Consider the following 14,438-nt stretch of genomic DNA (forward strand, 5'->3'; position numbering starts at 1 on the left):
TAATCTTGTCATCAAAAAAGAATGAATTTGCAACTCAAGTGAATATTTCTGAAGTTTTTCATCTGGAAACAGGCAAACAGATAGAAAGTTTATCACTTGCCATGTAAAAAAATTTTATTCACATTCCATTCTTGTTTGTTATTTGATAAAGTAGCTACTCAGCATTTGAGGGTCCTAAAATTTATCACCTCCATGAAACTTTGCTATCTTTTCTACAGTTCTTACACAAGCCTGTAAATGTTAATTTCTTCTACAGCAAATGAGTCATTATGCTGTTTCTGAGTTCAGTCTTTCCTCTTCAAAATTTAAAACATTTCAGAAGTTTGTTTGTTACTGCATGGAAGCAAGACATAAGTCTGAGAAAAACAGAACACATGTATAATATCTGGTTTTCATGTTTCATCTTCTAGTTACTTTAACTCATCTTCCCTCTGTTTTCTTCTGTTCACTGTGTTTTGAGGATATTGATAAAATACCATCCATATACCTGCTTTTGTTCCCTTTTACTGACATGTTAGCACAATATCTTCATGAATCTCTACCCTGCACCACATGAGGAGAAAGAGACAGTTTTCTGTTTCACCAGTAAAAGTTAATGAGACTCATTAGCTAATTCCTTTTTGGTTTAGTTATGGGGATAATGGCAACTGACTTCCTCATCTTCTATAACTTTATAGCATCATATATGCTCAGAACTAGCATTCTTTGAATTTTTAAGCATCTTAAATGCAAAAGCAAAAATAACTTCCAATATATTGTAGGGGGTATTGACCTTTTAATACTCCCTTGTCATAAAACTAATTTACAGAAGGAATTTTTGATAGGCTAACACAATGCGCTGTGAAAGACATTAAAGTTCCAGTGACAAGCCTAATATGAACATCATAATACAAGGTACGTGGCAAGGGAACAAAGAATTTGTCCCTGAAAGCGGAACTTAACTTTCTCAAGAGAAGTATACAATTTTATTACTAGTGATGTCCAAATGGCCCATTTACTTAGATTGCTTTCTCTGTTTACAGAATAGTTAATTCCTTCTTGGTGAGTAGGGCTGTTATATGCTCGCCAGCACGATTAGTGTCTATACAGCAGATTATTTCTTTTTGTATCTGCTAATACACATGCCTCTGTGAATTGGAGTATTTTGGAAGAAGGCATTTGAAGGCTCACAGTCCAGTCTTCTATTGTCTTCTTGAATGCTTCCCTTTCTTAAACAAAACTGCTTATTCCATGAATATAAAAGCAAGTCTCTTCGTAGAATTTCTCTGTAGCTACGTGTTTATGAATAGTCTTTTCAGTTTGCAAAATGTTAAAGGAAAAAAAAAGAAGGTTGTAATTTTCCATGCATCACACAACAAATCAATAAGTTCTATACTAATTTAAATTCTTTTGCTTCTAGGAATAAAGAAATGTTTATAAGAGCATTAAAGAACACTCTAATGTTTTAGGAAAGATTAAAGAACTCTGAAGTAAAATGCAACCTGCCTTTCAAAAGAGAAACAAACATTATAAAACTCTCTAGCCTTTTCTCCTTTATTGAAAATTAATATGAAAATTATATTCTTCTGAAATAAACCCCCATACAGCAGAGCAATGAACAGAGAGCTTTTGATTGTGAATATAGAATGTATTTATATGATCCAAGAACTTATGTTCTCTCATTCAATAATTTCATAGAACCATAGGATTGAGAAGGCTGGAAAGTGGCTCAGTGAGCACTTTTACCAACTCCCTCAGTATCCTTGGGCAGATCCCACCTATCCCCATAGACCTGTGGGTGTCTAAGTCATGTAGCAGTCTCTAACCCTTTCCTCCTGTTTCATGGGGGCTTTGTTCTGCTCCCTGTCTCTGTTTCCCACCTCAGAGGCCTGTATACCTGGAGAGAAGTGGTCTTGCTCTCAAAGACTGAGGCAAAAAAGGCATCTTCATTTTCCTCATCATTGTCACTTCATATTAACTTTGTATTAGCAAGAGGTTCCATATTTTTCCATTCAGACAATGGATGCATTTGGGACTTTAGAAAGCCTTTCTTCAGTAAGTAATTAAGATGTGTAACAGATCTAATAATTATAAATATAAGAATATTTATTTTAGTAATTGCTTACTAAAGATTTGCATAATTTCAGCTTCTCTCCTTTGTATGTCTGAGCAGAAAAATAAAGGAATCTGTATCTCATTTTTTGTTTAAAATAGTTACCAAACAGTACTCATCAGGATATTACAGAGTAACAAGAGTAATTATTTGGTTCTTATCAAAGTCATTTTATCCCTTAAAAAATATTCTTGGTGAAGCTATCACTCATTTTCTTAGGAAAGATTGTTGTTATTAAAAGAAATTCTATACTAAACTATTTGTTTATACTTTTATATGTGATGCTTTTTGTTAATTCCCTTTGAAGCTAAGAGAACATAGTGTAAATTGGAAAGATATAAGATAAATTGCTCAAATACACAAAAATACAACATTCTGCACACAGATTAAGTTTCTAAGTATTAATGTTGTCACTTTTCCCCAATCATTCACCTATTGTATGATGCTATGATAAAAAGTAAAAGAAAAAGTGTGTTTTCCATGCAAACACACAGGGCACATGTGTTATTCATGAACATGTTTAAGATAAGAAAGCTGATGCTATTAAAGTTAAGTCATTCTGTGGAATAACATCCACTGAAGAGAAAATTTCAAAGTTTCAACTATAACTCTTCATCTCCTTCCTAACTTAAATTAATCAGACTTTTTTGAAAATTCTTGTCTTGAAATTTAATTCATATTACCTCTTCTGTCTTGCATGTCCAGCGCCATCTGCACTGACTCTTTCCACTTTTGCCATCTTGCAGTTAAGGAAAGTCATTGATACCAGCAAAATGTCTCTGAGAATACAGATTTTTGACAAAACTAAAAGAGAAGGGAAGAAGGCAGGGGAAAAAATAGATTGAGAACTTGCTTTACTCTTCCTATTTTTGCAGTGCAACTTCTTGTACACACCAGCAAAATCTTAAAAATTGTATACCATTTTAGTATTTATAAACTGTTCTTACAACTAGAGAAGAACAGCAGTCCTTATTGAGACAAATAAGATGCAATTGAGTCCATTTAGATTAACAGAATTAAACAGATTGAGACAGAAAAAAGAGGCCTTTCACTCTTGATGGGCAAAGCAGTGTTTGAGTTAGGGTCTCTTTGTCTTCATTAGATTGGGCTTAGAATACAGGGATATGGAAGTTTTTTGCAGTCAAGAAAATAAGTTAGAAAAATTTATTTTTTCCTTGTAATAGATTATTCTGCAGGCGGGCTATTTAATCTATTACCAAAAATATCTGAAACATATTGTGATAGCTCAATTGAACAAGCATCATAGAATCACAGAATATGCTGAAGTGGAAGAGAATCATTAAGTTCAACTCTTGGCCCTACAAAGGACATCCCAAAAATCACACCATTTATCTGGAAGTATTGTCCAAATGCTTTTTCAAACAGGTATTCAAACACGCATGGTGCTGTGACCACTTCTCTGTGTTCAACCACCTTCTGGATAAAAAACTTTCTCCTGATATCCAATTTAGGCAGGCTTAATCTAGTAAAGTTATAATAGTAATATTAATTTTCTAGAAATAATTTTCATCTGAAAGCATAATCTTGACTTCTCATTTTCCTCTTAAAAATAATTTAGGAGGAAGTAAGTTAAGTAAGTTGATTTTTTTCAAAAGATGCACTATAAAGAGCAAGTTAGCACTTAAATCAGACATGTTCTCTAGTAACCTAATGATATATAACCTTTAGCATTTCTAACAGCCCCAGGATCTGTTATATATATCAGTTATATTTCTATTTCTGAATTTAAAAATACTAGTGGAAAACTATTTTAAGTGACTAGAATGAAAGGAAATGTACTTGGCTTGCAAGGGAACTGAGAATTCCAGTCTAACTGTTTTTGTTAAACTTCCTAGAAGGGAACAGAAAATAATCAATTTGTAGAAGTATTTCAGAAAAAAAAAAAATTGTCATCAGATATTTGACCAAAATGTACTGATTCAATAGCAACTTTTATCACATGCATTACAAATACACACATGCAATTGCTGTAGGTGAGAGTCAGAATAACCTCGAGTTCTCTAAGGCTTTGCTATTGCCTCAACATCATGTTTTCTTGGACAAACTAAGCAGCTACAGCCTAGGAAATCCCAACAGTTGCTCTGTTTTCACCAAGGAATTCTCAGTGGATCTTGGTCTCACTGGAGGAGATGTGAAGTTGATTTCTACCAGAACTATTTTGAGTCTGATGGTACCCATTCACCATCTGAGCCTTAGGATGAATCTAGTCCCTTTTGTGACATTATGGGGCAAGCAGAGAGGAAAATCAGCCATGCTGGAGGTGGCTTGGGGTGTGTGGGAGCTCTGTACCTGCTGTGGCTGCTCCAACCCCTCTCCACCTGCTGTGGCAGGGGAACAGAACGCAGCACCTCCCCTGCTGGGGAGACAAGGCTGTTGCACACTTTCTAAGAGTTCCCGGGTAAGATAAGGCAGCTGGGGACCTTGACTTTCATTGAGAGATTGGAGGAAATCCTCCAGAAGATAGATACTTTTTTTGGAGGGAAGAAACAGGTTATAATGACAAGGATTGGAGATAACTGGGAGGACTAAGAACATAACTGGTGGCAGTGGAAGAAATGCATTGGCTGGCAGGTACAGGGAGCTGAGGCAGAAAATGAGCTCTGGTGTAATCAAAACAGAAAAGGGCAATTTAAGCTAAAAAAAAAATAAATAAAACCCCAGGAACTTCCAGGAGGAAGAACAGGTGTATTAACCTTGCAAATTACACAAAGCAGTCAAAACTGCAAACACTCAGCAGGACAGAATTAGAACACAGTATAGTCTTGATAAATTGAAGAAAGGGTCAGAAAAAAATTAAATTGGAAAGCACCGTGTGTAAATTAATGACTTAAGCACAAATGATCCAGAGAAGTACAGAGGATTGGGGTCTATAGAGCCTGGGGTTATTTGCCCTGGGGAATAGAAGACTCCAGGGAAATCTTCTAGCAGTCTCCCAGAATTTAAAAGGGGGCTATAGAAAAGATGGAGAGACTCATTATAAGGAAGTGTAGTGATAGGACAAATGAAAGCAGATTTAAACTGAAAGAGAGTAGATTTAGAATGGAAATTAGGAAGATATTGGTTTGGTGAGACACAGGAACAGATTGCACAGAGAAGTTGTGGATGCCCTATCCCTGAAAGTTTAAGGCCAGGTTGGATGGGGCTTTGAGCAACTTGATCCAGGAAAAGGAGCTAGACGATGTTTTCTTTTTGTTTCTAGGCATTCTATGATTCTAATACAGAATTACAAGACACAAAAGTTCTGCATTTATAATTAAGTTTATTTATTATTCATGTGATATAAATATTCTGCTTCATTAGAAGTACTCGGTTCATTTTAAACACAAAATATCTCTGCATTTACAGGGCCACCTCCATTTGACCTGAAAAAACATCAGATATGTTTAGTTTAGAAAAAAAAAATTGTAGAAACACAGTAACCTCAAACACATGAAGTCTTAAAAAAGCAAGTTGTTCTATGTTGACTGAGTGTAGAATACAGAAGGATGTATTTAAACTGCAGCATTATTTTGTTAAATGGGAGTAAGACATTTTTTATTATGAAAGCAAAAGAGAATCAGAGTTGACTGTTAGAAGGATCAGTAATATTGTATTTGGAGATTTTTCAGCTGTAGATTAAACTGGCATCTTCCAGAAATGCTTTTGTTATAAGTTTTAGGATTTTGCCTTGACAGTGACCTCTGAAAACACCTTTCAGACCCCCAGTCTTTGATTTCCTAATGATACATCGAAAAGAACTTCACAAACTGAATCTTACAAAGAAGCAGTTGCTGATTAAATGATTGCCTTGGCTGAGCAGCATGTGTACAGAGTTTTCTGTGGATTCTATCACTATGAGGTTAATTTTCAGAGTAGTCTCTTCCACATTACCAAGTTTTCCCCTCACAAACATTTTCTATTGTTTGGCCTGTGGGGGGTGTAACATAAAATTAGCTTTTGCAATTTTTTTTCTGTCTAATTGGACTGCAATAACATTCCCTCAAGAAATGGAGAAGATTAACAAATTGCACATGAAATGTTCCTCTACAGTCAAAACTGATCTAGAATTTCTAATTTTCAATCATCAAAACACAATTTATTGATTACACCCAGAGTTTCATCACCTTAAGGCTTAATTTTTTCTTTAGTCAGTATTTGGAACAAATTTTTATTTCTTTTCTGGCGAATCTTTTGATGATGGCAATATTAACAAAACACAGCTGAGACAAAGCAGGACATCATGCATGATCTCTGTGAATTTATGTGTCTTCAGAACAAACACAGGACAGAACTTGTACTGCGTACTGGAGGAATTAATGTGTTTCATTAGGTGGGCTGGTGTCTGATTCCATCTACCATTATTTTAGTGTTTTTATAGTCCTATTTTCACTTGCAATTCACTTACTCAGGCTCAAGTGAGTACTCAAACACCACTCTGTTTGTAGATCTAGGGTGCCTGACTTCAGTCTGTTCATTTGACTTACATAGGTTTAAAATCATACATGGACGCAATACTTCTGCAACTGCATGTATGAAGATTTTAACACCTATGTCATTACAGTAGTATTGATATTTACTTTTTTGCTTCTATTTGCTTGACTCTCTTAAAACTGCATTGCTTCCTTTTGATTACAGATCAGAGGGTTTTGCTCCTTACATTTATGAAATCTAGGAAAAAAATGCCTACCATCTCCTAATACCTGTTTTTTCATGCAGAGCCAATTGAATATTCTGACCAAAATTATATATTCTAAACATTAGAACCATGTAAGAGGAAGGATGCTGAACCTTGTTTCAGAGCAGTTACTATTCTCAGAAATGTATGAATTAAATTACACATTTTAATGTCATTATAGAAATGCAGTTATTAAGCATATCTTCTAACTGTGGAAAAAAAGATGGGATAAATTCTATTCATTAATGGTAATCAAACTAAAAGAAAGCTTGAATGTACAGGTGAAAACCATAAAATTTAGGTAGAAGTAGTGTTTTGTGAAATTAAGCATTCATAGAGTTTTAAAATTAAACAGTGATAGTTGACAGCTATGACTTTTAATGAAATAACTCCCTTTTGTATCTTTCTAGGATATGTAATCTGAAAAAAATCCCTGTCTATTGAATCCTCATTCACAGTAAAACTGAAGTTTGCCAAGAGCACTATCTAGTCTATGACAGCACTCAGCCTTATGAAGACAGTCACAATGCAATTTTTAACCTTGTTCTGTTTTTATTAAATAGGAATATTAAATGTCTAAAGAAAAAGAAACACCATCCTATATCAGGATTTCATTGTAGGCCCAGTTCACTTGAGCATCATCCCAGCACTACAAACTAAAGCATCATATTGGGACATTCTTGAAGACTGCAGCTCAAACAGAGAGAAGAAACTTAAAAGGTCTTTGGTTACACTGTGAAATTTTTATGAGATCCCAGCTGCATAATTCTAGCTTGTCAATAAGATTATACAACTTTAAGGAAGCAAAGTCAGTTTTGTACCTCATGGCTTAGTATCATGTATAAGATTTGATTGCGAGCTACCAAGATATAATTTAGATTAAATAGAAATTGTTCCTGTTAGCTGAAATAATTCATTTCCTCTAAATGCAGAGCAAAGACAGCCACTGCCACAGCATATGGCTAGCAGCAATTATAGGAAAAAAAATCTTTTAACATTTTTTCAAGAAAAACTGTTAGAATATGGTAGTTTTAAAAAAAAAAAACAAAAAAGTAAACCACAGAATCACTCAGTAAATTCTATGCAAAATGTGATATTAAGTATAAACTGTGTAGCTATCTTTGTTGAAATAAAGAGTCAATATAGCTGTAGTGGTAACTGAGGCTTTTATTTCCCAAAAGATGTCCTGAGCTAGGCTGCACCTGGGATAGTTTTGTTCAAAGCTCTTGTACTATGTGTAAGCCTCACTCTATGTCTGTAGCTCAGAGGGGCAAATGCTGATGCTTAAATAGTCATCAGTATCTCTGGCTTCAAACCTCCACAAGCAGAGAAACTTTCAGTAATTCCCGTGTCCCTAATATGCAATGAATTTTTGCTTAATGCTTCCAGTGATACAAAACTGTTGGACATGAGGATTTTTGAGTAAAAAAATCACAATCCCTGCTATTTCAAATGTATTGCTTGTGACAACTACTGCCTCTTGACATCTGCTGTTTACTTTCATGTTTTGTGAGAAAACCATCTCCTCTGCCTCTTCCTAATTTAAGGTGAAGTACAAAGGAAGTGGTAGCCTTTGGTACCTCTGTTGGATTCCTCTTCTATTAACAGGTGACCAAAAATACAACAGCCACAAATGAATAAGTGTTATAAATGTCACCATATACATAAATATCAATAGCTGATTTAGAGATTGCTGTGATGAGAAGGTTTGGAAGACTGATTAAACCACATTTAAACTTTAAACAGCAGTGGGGTAGACTTGTACTTATTAACATACTTTGGTCTAATGCCTAGTTCTCACCCAGTAAGATCTTAACATCTAAATAAAATTGCTGTGACTATACAGTAGCATAGATGCCATTCTGGATTGTGACCACTGGTGGATGAGGCCCTTAAAGCACCTCAGTTCCTGCGGTGAAGGTGACCAGGCTTCACAGCTATTCCAAAAGGAAAGTCAGAGCTGAATATCCTTTTTTATTATGCACCTCTCCTAGCTCACATCTGGTGTTTTTCCTGGTTGCTTTCCTCCCTCCAAAAGGAGGATCTCATGTGCTTCTGATGATGCTCATCTCATTTCTGGTTTTGTGAGCTGTCCTTGTGTGTTCAGCAAAATGCCCTCCTCATTTGCAGGCCTTTGTGCTTATTTTGTGCTCTATTCTTGATTTTTTCAGTGTTTTCCTGTGCCATCTGAGTGCACTTGTACAAGTCTTTGCCTTCTTTGGAGGTCACATTGCCCACACACTTATGCAAAATGCTTGTACATTGTGCCTGGCCATGCAGTCACAGTATCACAAAATGTGTTTGTTACACTATTATTTCATGCTTATGTTTGGCTTCAAGACGAGCAAGTATTGATTCTGCCCAGATTAATGCACTTTTAAGGTGTAGCTATTTCAGGCCTCTGTTTTGACTACACAGCTGTAAAATTTGTTTACTGGACAGAGGTGTGATTTCTGCTTAAAGAAAAAGTGATTTTGTGTGAGGATCTGCAGTTGTACTGTTTTTGAACAGCTTTAGAACTCCTTTAGCAAATTAAAACCCACATATTTTATCCATATTAAATTCATTGAATAATAGTACAGTGCAGAAAGCAATACTGGAATATCAGGGACCAAATATCAGTCCCTAGTCCTTAATGCCAATGAGTTCATAAGATCCCAGTTCATGAAGACTGATGATACTGAGTAAAACAATGATCTGGAAGTATATGGTAAATAAAATATTTTGTGTCTTCATAGAGTAACAGCATAACTGGCACAAAATACATTGTAGGCTCAATCCCACATGCAGTACTTGCATCAGAAATAGAAGATGTGGGTTACTAAATCCATAATACAATTCTTCTATATTCAAAGGATTTTATCTACCCAAATGGTTTCTGTATCCAACAGGTCTGACCAATGCCCCTTTGGTTTTGGTGAAGTATTCAGAGAGATCTTTTTAAGAGGACTCTACTGGATTAATCTCAAAACTACCAGAAATATTAGGACTACATTTTTGAAAAGAGGAACTTCTTTGAATAATGTTATATATAGCCTGCTAACTTTTCTGAAATAGTCTCCTGATGATATGAGAATACAATGCACTTTTAGGTTCAGTTTCTGGATTATCTACAAAACATTTCCCCTACTTTCTCTGAGAGTGTTTTCCTTGGCTCATTTGGCCACATTTGTTCCAGGGAAATGCTCCCTCACTTTACAAATTTCTTGGTTCACTTCACAATTGATGGAATCTATCTAGGTAGGAAAAAAAGGTTTCCCATCACCAAGAAACACTTAGGGTTTTTGCCACTAAGTTTAATTTCGTGGTCATGAAGGTTAAAATACAGAACCAAGTTTATTGTTTCATTATGAGATTTAAGATCCTCAAGGAACCCATATCAGTTCTTTCTAGGTAGATGATGGCTTCCACATCCCTCTCGCAAGCAATCTCCAAAGGAAATAGATCTTTATGTTCCCATAACAACACAGAACTCATGGAAATACCTGAGACCTGATAACTCATTTCAGGTGGATTCAGAATACCTAGCCTGAGTATCCATCTGTGGGATTCTGTCTCCAAGAGTGTGTGGTCCTGACATGGCGTGGCAAGTCACTTCATCTCCACTTATAAAGTCAACATGATCCTGACTCTACATCTAATTTTGAAAATAGGCTTCAATCTAGTCTCACCAGACAGAGCTGCCTTATGCAAAATGGTTCACTATAAGCAAAGACAAAAACAAAATTGTAAAAACCATTCACTGGAATGGTTTTTATCCTGCATTTTTGCTTCATGGTCTTAGCGCACACAGGTGCTCATTTTTGGGAAACAAAAAATAATTAAGACAGTCTGTGCAGCAAACATAGGTTTATTAGCCTGGAGCCATTTCTGATATTTTCCCACATGCATTAAAACTATTTAACTGTGCATTGATTATCAAGGGCAAAGTTAGAGGACATCTATATTCCAACTACTACCAACACTTTGATTTCTGTCTTTGTTTCAAGCTGATTGGACTGCTAAGGCAGGCTGCAGTTTTTTATTAAATCTAGAGGATATCTATCGAATAAAAGGTGTTTTATCAGCTCCCAGTGTTAAAAGAACATAAAGAGGGACATTAGATTTAAAATAATTAAAGACAACAAGAACCTGTTCGTATCTTAAGCCTTTGCTATCACCTTCAGTCTAGGAATAGATGCATATTTCATACAAAAAGAGTACCTTTTATTGCTTTTACTGCAAGCTATGTAACAAATGTAGAGTCCTTACATAAAAATAGTTAAGCTGTCTTCAGCAGAGGTTGGATACACTGTATTTTGATGTGTAAGGTGACGTGAATATAGCTAACCTTGAATGTGAATTAGTATATTTGGCTGTACAGTAAAATATTTGTGATAATACTGTTGGTTGAAAGATTGATACTGCTAAGATATCATCTTTTAGATTCTCATCAAGGACATTTTCAATAATTTTTGATAAGAGATTCCATGCCAATACTGATATTCCAAAAAAATTAGGTATTTCTGGATTAATATTAGAAATTAACAGAAGATGGTTTTTGTCATCACTGTTTTATGGCTATATCAGCAAGTAGTATGGAGAAAAAAAAAAAAAAAAAAAAAAAACAAGGGAAGAACTGTAATATAATTAAGGAGAATTGGATATGTTAAGAAGGGAGAAGGCAGTCTGCTTAGGACAAGGTTTTCTCTGGTCCCAAGGTCTGAACATGGATTAATTACTGGAGTGTGTCAGGTGTGCATTGTGTACACATTTTTCAGTGTAGTTTCACCCAAAAGAAATACATTTCATATGCTCTGAGGCTATTCTGTAGCTGGGTTCAATCAGGTCTGTTTCAAAACTGCCCCCTTGATTCTCACTAAAACACTAATGTACATAGTGCTCTGTTTGAGTTTATCAAAGAAGATTCAGTTTCAGTTGTCCCTAAACAAAGCATACAGCCAATTTATCCAAACAAAGACTCCCTTTGCTTATCTTGCTAAGCTGAACTGGAGAGATCATCTTTGTAGCTGATAACCCAGTACAATCTGGGAGCAATATGCATAGTTATGATGGCAGGCTGGAAAGCTCTTCCATTTCAATCTTCCACTGCAACTTGTACTTATTGTGGAAGAAACTTGCCATGGAATACTGGATCTCCTTTTTTACTCAATGGTTAAAAAACTAAAGAGGGTAAAAAAATCTACTCTTCACAATTACTAGCTTCTCTGTGCTGGCTGATTTGGCAATAATAAGGTGTTTTTAACATTATGAGTCTTCATCTGATAAGGTCTTTCAGCTAGTACTAAATTAACCCATAGCATACATAAGAATTGATTTAACTTTCTCAGATTATCTCTGTAAAATTCTTGTACTCCTTGACAATTAAAATGAAAGGGATAAATATTATTAAGTATGAACCTTGTGTTCCATTACCTATCAGGCTGATAAAAATTATTGGAACAGAGGAAGCCTAAAAACTCATTTATTTACTTATTAAGGGTTTGTTTCTCAATTCATGTTACTAATCTAACTCCACCTCTTTTCACTTTAAATCTTTGTTTAATAGAACAGTTATACAAAAATGGATTTGTGCTTTTGTCTTGATTAATACTGGACTTTTTTACAAAAAACAGCTAGTGACCAGGGACAATGGCTTCAAATGAAAAATTACTTAGGTTAGATATTAGGAGAAAACTTTTTACTCTGAGGGTAGTGAGGCACTGGATCAGGATTTTAGGGAAGTTGCGAATGCCCCATCCCTGGAAGTTAGATGAGGCTTTAAGGGACCTGGTCTAATGGGAGATGTCCCTGCAGGTGGCAGGAGGATTGGAGCTATACAGCATTAAAGGTCATTTCCTACACAAGCCATTCCAGTGTTCTGTGATTTGTTTAAAGAAACAAGGTGGGGTTTAAAAATTCATCTATAATATTTATGCTGTTTATGACAGTGCAATTGTATTTTGCTGATCTGGAGCTCTGTCAGGAGTAACATTATTCAGAGTAATTACATATTTTTAAACAGGTACCCATCTTACTCTCTAAGAACTAGTTATTTGACTCCTGCAGTTCCAAATCAGTCGCATAAAAGTGGGAGTAAAATTGATGTAAAGTGTTTTGGAGGGAGTTCACTTGGATTTCAGCAGTTGTAAAGGGAGAAATTTTCAGGATAAAATGTTAGCTGCCATTAAGAACAGAACTTCACTGCAGATCATGGTGAACAAAAACCCTTTCAAAATATTTATCTGATGCTGTTTTCCTTTATAATTTGAAATCAAAGTAACCAGCCATTGTAGTTATATCAACTGGTTTAAATTTATTGCTTATGTATTTTGTAAAGGGTGAATTATGAGACAACCTTTCTTTTTGTCTGCTATGGAAGAGTAAACAGAGTCCCATATTTTCAGTGTTAATGAAACAATAATACCAGAGTGAATGCAGATGAAGTCATAGAAAGAACTTCAGTTTAACCTCTATATCTTATCTATAAATGTGCATTTAACTCGAAATAGCTCATTGGGAAAAGAAAAAGTACATATTGAGTATAGGAAAAACTAGAGATGACGTGACTCTTAGCTCTGGACTTGAATCTGGGTATAACTGTCATCAAATACTCTCTCAGTCAAAAGAGTTTACTCTTAAGCTTTGTAATGTATTTATCCAGTAGTGTGGAACAGAAACTACTTAATAAGGTGATACTTTACAGTTACAGGTTATCTGGAAGTTATATGGAGGAACATCTTGGCATTTGTCCATTTAGAAGCAGAAAAAATAGAAAGGAGACGGGTAAAGGCGGGGTAGACTCTCTTCTGTGGGAGCTGTGTGTCCTGCCCAGCACTGCACCAAACATTTCTGTTCCTCCTCTCCTTCACCATGACACTATAAGGAAAGGGTACCATCAGAATTACAATTTGAGATTAATAAATTGATAAATTCTCTTCTTCCTCCACTCAGGAAGAAGGCTTCAAAAAAAAAAGAGTAAAATTTTTGAAGATTGTTTGCAAGAATAAAAATAGTACCTCAGAATAATTACTCCTTCCAGTTCCTTGGTCCATTGTGATGAATATATCCATGAGTTCAAGGAAAAGATTTTTCTCTACTTATCAACTTTAGATCAAGATCCATAGAATTTATAATTTTGTCTTGAACACACTCAACATCACATGATTTTTTTTTCATCTTCCAACAAATGTATCTGTTAATACACTGTTTCCCATCTGAAGCCTTCGAAACTGCAGGTGGGTTATCTCTGCTGTTACTCAAGGTTACCCAAGGATATATATATCACTGATCCAACTGGCAAAAAACCTACTCTATCTTGGCAATTCCATTTATCACTAAATATCACTGAAGTAGAGAATAATCATGGGGTTTGGGTTGTAGGTATTTCATCTGCCTCAAGTGAGCAGTTTTGCCAATAACCATCAGAATATTTTGTGCCACCTGAGATTGAGCCTGGTTGCTTCTCTGTGTCACAATGCCTATTGAAGGACTTCATTTTGTCTGTCAGAAGTTGTAGAACTTTTCAAAAGCTTAGAAAGCATTTTGTCGATGTTTTTAAAAAATCTATAGAGTTATAAGTGTAACTTTCAGGGGGATACTGACTCCTCTATTCACTTGATGTCTTAGAGAATACTGCAAATGTATTTTCTTTCTTTTCTTAATGTGTGTGAAACTTCACTTTTATTGCTA

Source organism: Zonotrichia albicollis, chromosome 6, assembly GCF_047830755.1.
Source record: "Zonotrichia albicollis isolate bZonAlb1 chromosome 6, bZonAlb1.hap1, whole genome shotgun sequence".
Classification (NCBI taxonomy): domain Eukaryota; kingdom Metazoa; phylum Chordata; class Aves; order Passeriformes; family Passerellidae; genus Zonotrichia; species Zonotrichia albicollis.